Consider the following 6,350-nt stretch of genomic DNA (forward strand, 5'->3'; position numbering starts at 1 on the left):
AAAAGAGTATGTAAAATTAACTTAAAAACAATAAATCTTACTTAAATAAATGAATATAAATTGTACTCAAGTATAAAATACATACTTGACAATAAAACATATCATCACAAGATAAACTAAAAATATTTTTAGATATTTTCAATAGAGAGAATGAAATCCTTTAATTTTCTTTAAAACAGGATAAGTTGGGCAAAACAACTTTGTTCTAAAAATGAGCCGCACGATAAGTGATACACAATTGATTGAATTTTGTTCGACAGAATAGTTTATTTAAATAATTATTATTTCTATGTTAAACTTCCTTAATGGTTTCAAAATAAAAAGGTCTTTAAAAATTAAAGGAGATAAATCATACTTTCACATATAAATACAAGATAAATTTTTATATACCTTTAGTTTATATATACCGAGGATTTGTATTTGATTAAAAAATATCGAGGAATGTGCGAACCGATCCGCAGAATTAGTTAAAAGAATTAATTAAAAGCATCGTTTTGCTTACATTTAATGTTAACTTGTTACTTTTAGACCATTTAGATATATTTTGAACTTCTTTGTTCATCATGGAAAATATTAGATAGATGTCACTGTTAGAGAGAAACGAGTTTGTGTCATCAACAAAACACAATACTTAAAAAATTTGATATATATGAAATTAAGTCGTTGATATTTGTTAAAAACAAAAGAGGGCCTAAGATGGAACCTTGCGGAACACCACAAGAAACATCCAAAAACTGTTTATGAGAAAATTCATTACAAGAAACTAATTGTTTTCTGTTAGATAAATAACTTTAAAACTATTAAATAACTATTTATACAGTAATAATTAAGTTTATAAAGCAAAATATCATGATCGACAGTACCAAATTAGGAATTAATTTAGATAGTTTGGAGCTAATATCAACAAAGAATTTACTAAATTCGTAGGCTGTTGTTTGAGAATAATTTATAAATTGGCATCGTAAACATAGTAAACTTACTCAGTTTAAAACATTTTTAAATGTTTAAAAAAAATTATCGTAAAAGTTGTTAGCGTTATCACTTCAATGTTCTTCCAATCAAATTGTTCTTCCAATCAAATTGTTCTTCCTATCAAATTGTTCTCCAATCAAGTTGTTCTTCCAACGGAGTAATGACATTTGTGTTTTAAATTGCTCAACGATTTTTTGGTTATAATTGCGTCATCTAGACATTATTTTAGAGTTGAAGTTAATGGTAAAAAAGATAGGGAAATGGTCAGATATGTTTGTATAAGATACATCAGTTGTTAGGATGTTATCAATTAGAGTAGCTGATTTTGTAGTTACTCTGGTAGGGCGATTTATCAAAGGAATGGCTACCATTTCAAAAATAGAATCATAAAAACATTCAAACAAACATAAAATAATTTAAACAAGATAACAGATAATCATAAAATAAAAAATTCATAAAAACATTCAGATTATATTTCAGGAATAACATTTAAAAAATAAGTTACAAATAAATAAAATACATTTAAAATGACATCATCAATAAGTTAATGAAATAAAAGCTGATACATTCTATAGCATATTTTTGTTTAAAAAAAGCATTTAAAACCGGATATATTAAAATCCATAAGTAATAACACCTGTTTTGATTCATTTTTAAACTGTTGTATACTAGTTAATGCGGTACTACCCTACAATTTTTATTTTTCAAAATATGATCTTTGTCTTTAAACGAGAAATTATATCGATAGTGTTAAACAAGCTGAGTATAAAATATTTTTAAATTTTTTTATAATAAAAAGTCAGCAAAAAAATAAAAAAATATGCAGGTACAAGAACATAAATAACTTGAACAAATGTTGAGACTTAAGCTTAAAATTTTATAAGCATGGAGCTAAGTGGTTGGTTGAGGGCCCCTATTAAAATTTTAACAAAATACTTAGCCAAAGTAAAATTAGCAGCTATAGACCTGTAACGAGCATAAAAAAAAGTCCATGAGGTAAGTAAAAATTGAACCCTAACCAAAATAAAAAATATTTTTTATTTATTCTACAACCAGCTTTTTTTAAAATATCAATGAGTAAACTGTAAAATTTTTAAATGATAAGAATAAATAGTTTCTAGTCATAAAGATTTTTATGCTCTAGTTTTAGAAATGTTCGAAAAATGTGAAACTGAGAAAAACGGCTTTTAAAATTAAAAAAATTATAAACCAAAAAAAATTTTCTGTTAAAAAACATCATAACTGGCAAAGATAATTGAGTATCTTTTTTCTCTTAGTTGAAACAATTTTTTTCATTAATTTTTAAGTATTTGCGCTATGCTTGATTACCTAAAAAAACCGCGACCCTTGGTCTGCCATAAAAGGTATAAGCTATTTGGTCTCATGCGCTATGCTTGATTACCCAAAAAAGCCGTGACCCTTGGTCTGCCATAAAAGGTATAAGCTATTTGGTCTCCTTATACACACATCTTCTAATATGTGAAAAAAAATCCATGTGTTTAGGTGATAAAAAGCCAACAGAAATTCTAAAAGTAGCTTTATTTTACTAAATTTTTAACTAACAAATACCCTAGCAACGGTAAAGATATGCTTAGCAACGGCTAAAAAACATCCATTACGATTAATTATGTAATTAAAAAATTATATTCAAGACATTTTTACATTAGTTCTGTTTGATAAAAACTACTTTCAAAATGTTATTACTTTATTAAAATACTTAACAATAAGTTCAAGTGATGAATGGGTTCCAAACTTTGATTGCCATTTCTGAGATGTTTAAAAATGTTTCTAATATCCCTGGAACTGGAAACTTAGTAATATTTTTTAATTAAACACTAAATGTTCGTTGCTAACCTCATTTCAGCAACCAACCAGGTTTGTAATAGGAAGTTATAGGAAGTGAAAATGATCTTGTATAAGAAACATCAAGTACATGATGCACAGCAAAAAATTGTAAAAATTTTGAGCAACTTGATGAGGAAACTGGACTTTAGCTTAAAGGTTTTTGTCAAAAAATTTACGGCTAAATTCGGTGAAAGCCAAAATTATGGAAAATAAGGATTGACTTTTTTCATGGAAAAAAGGAGACTACTTGTCTTCTTTTTTCCATGAAAATGCTCAAATGAAAAAAAAAACTATTTTATTGCTGTATATAGATGTGTGAAACCTTTGTTGATGTAATCTATTTTTCTGATGTTTTTTTGTCCAAAGTCAAAAATGATTTTCTTCGTTTAAAAAATCTTTATGCTAAGTCAGATAATATATCATCTTATCATGGAAACATCTACTTAAAAGCCATTTATAAAGTTTACAAAGCAAAACAATTCTTTCTAAAAATGTATGACTACAATAAGCCATTTTGTGGAAAAAATCAGAGTTAGCAGGAGCGAAATGTGTCATCAGAAATTTTGTTGATACTGGAAAAAGTTTGTTGACTGCACAAGATCTTTATGAGGTCCTTCATAATGGCAAAGGAATTCAAAATGTTAATTTCGCTGTAGCTACTTCAAAGCTTCTATTTTTCAGGGCCAAATCTAATTCCTAGCATGAGCAATTATCATTCTTTTCAGTTTTTTCCTGATTACATGATAATGTGGAGATGCTTCCGAATCGGTAAAGGTAAAAAATAAAAATATACAAATATTACATTCCATACTTCAACTCAAATTGTTAAACCCTTTAGTTTAAAAATTATACTGCACCAACAATTTCCAAAAAACTACGTGTTGATAAAAGTGTTACCACTCAAGTTTTAAACACAATTTGGTTACGTTGAATCATTTTTTGATAATGAATTGTTAGAAGAACACATGCTATTAGAAAACTACACTTTTTAATCCGAGTCATAATCTATGGCAGACAGAGCAAGGATTTCTTATATCAATAGAGTGAAATTCTTGATTTCAAGTTCTTCTGATCACCTGCTGTTATCCCATTTTATCAATAAAGAATGGATTAAAAACTTTACAAACATCACATGATGAGCATACCGATTATACATGATCGTTACCGAGAAATTCAGAAATTCTTCAAAACAAAAATTATTGTTAAAGTAGATGCTTATCTCAAGAGATGAACGTGGAAAGAAAATTAGTCCAGTCTAATTAGTTTAGTGCAGATTTATTTAAAGATGTTGATTTAAACGCTACAATTGAATTAGCAGCTGGTTTTCAAATTGGGTTGTTGTTGCATACAATATCCAATGATATCCTGCAATACAATGATATCCATAGTTTGTAATAATAAGTACTCTTGTACGGATCCATTGTAAAAATGTCTTTAATCTAATTTTTTATTTACATTATTATGATGTAAAGTAGCCGTTGCTAAGCATACTTACACCGTCGCTAGGATATTTGTTAGTTAAAAATTTAGCAAAATAAAACTACTTTTAGAACTTTTGTAGGCTTTTTATCACCTGAACACATGGGGGTTTATTGCACATGTTGAAAGATGCGTTTATAAGGAGACAAATAGCTTATACTTTTTATGCCAAACCTAGGGCCACGGTTTTTATGGGTAATCTAACAAAGTGCGTGAACCGCAAAAATTACTTTTTGACAGCTCCTTCCAAGGCCCTTGCATGCACATGACTTTTCTTGAATACAATCAGTATATGCTTTTGTGGCTTTTAGAAACATTTAAAAAAACTATGTTCAAGTAATGGCTTTAGAGATGTTTATGTTCAAAGTAAAGGTATAATATAGTGGTTTGAACAATGATTTCTAGACAATAAAAAGTATAACCATGTTCTTTGTTTACTTTTACTGCAGAAATCTACCTGGAGTAGCAGGAAAAAAAGAATTAGATATTTCGAATTCATGTTGCTAAAATTGTCCCTCAAAGTAGCAGTGTCACTCCATGCACAAATATTTTCACAAAATTGGTTAAATTTGGGACTTAATATCTTTGGTATAAATGGGAATTTTCAAAAAAAAAACATACCAGTAGCCTAATTTCATTTTTTTTTTTACAAAATATCTGATAATAAAAACAATTTGAAGACATTACTTCCAGACTTTGCTTAGATTTCTCAGATAGGCTAATAAGTATATAGTAACTACAATTGTTTTACGAAAAACAGCAGAAAAACAATTAACTATTAACAAACAATTAATTGTGAAATAGTATTTTAAATAATGTATGTGAAGGAATTAAATCTCAAAAAATAAAAAAATAAAACCGCAACCTTCACTCCACCCCCAATCATAGGTCATCTCTGATAAGGCTCTATGATAATATCTTAAGGGCTTCTGGGAGAGCCTTAATTTTATTTTGGTTTAAATTTGTTAGTGATTGTAAAACTTAATATAAACGATAATAAAAATAATAATAATAAAGATAGAAAATATATCAAATATAAACAAGGTATCTGAAAGAAGATCGCGAGGATCTTGTCGTCAGAACCTTAAATAGCATTTAACGAGGGTAAGATAAACAAAAAATTAATAAACTTTTACACAATTGCAAGGTATATAATCTATGTATCTGAAGAAAGATCAAGAGGATCTCCTCATCTGAAATTTATACAAGCGTAAATCAACATAAGAATAAAAACTAAAAAGTATAAGAAAAATAAATAAAATAAGTAAACTTCTTTAAACGTAGACATGTATATAAACAATAAAAAAGTATACTAAAATATTTTTAACTTTTACTACTAATAATAACTCAATATACTACTTAATGAAAGAAGGAGATTTCTTAGTTTATTTTTAAAAAGTCAAAAAGTAATAGATACTTCAAAGTTAAAATTCGGCAAAACAATTTTATTCCAAATGTATGACGCTCGATCGGTAATACAAAATTGATTAAAATTTATTTAACAAAAAGGTTCATTTAAAAAGTTACTTTTTTTTCAAAATATATTAACAGTTTGGTTAAAAAGTAAAAAGATCTTTGAAAATGGCTAGGATAAGTTATATATACAAATATACACAAAACATAAAATATATATATACAAAACATAAAATATTAAATACATTTAACTCGTATATATTTAGAATTCTAATTTCAATAAAATAATTAAGCAACTAATAACTAATAATTCATACCGAGCAATTAATAAAACATAAAAATAATCGGAAAAATACTTGGAACATAATTAAGGAAGTAATTGGTACGAAACAAACTGACAGAAATAGTCTTTCTATTAATCTAAACAATGATTATTTATTACAAATAAATCTTTAATTAAATTATTACAAATAAATCTTTAACCGTTGAAACACTTAATCAATATTTCGTCAGTGTAGTTTCTACTTTAGTGTCAAAAATAGAAACTACTGAAGAGTCATATCTTGCTCCTATTATTATTATTTATCACCCTTTGTAAAATATATTTACAAGGTAAAATATATTTACAAGGTAAAATATAT

Source organism: Hydra vulgaris, chromosome 08 (genome assembly GCF_038396675.1).
Source record: "Hydra vulgaris chromosome 08, alternate assembly HydraT2T_AEP".
Classification (NCBI taxonomy): Eukaryota; Metazoa; Cnidaria; class Hydrozoa; order Anthoathecata; family Hydridae; genus Hydra; species Hydra vulgaris.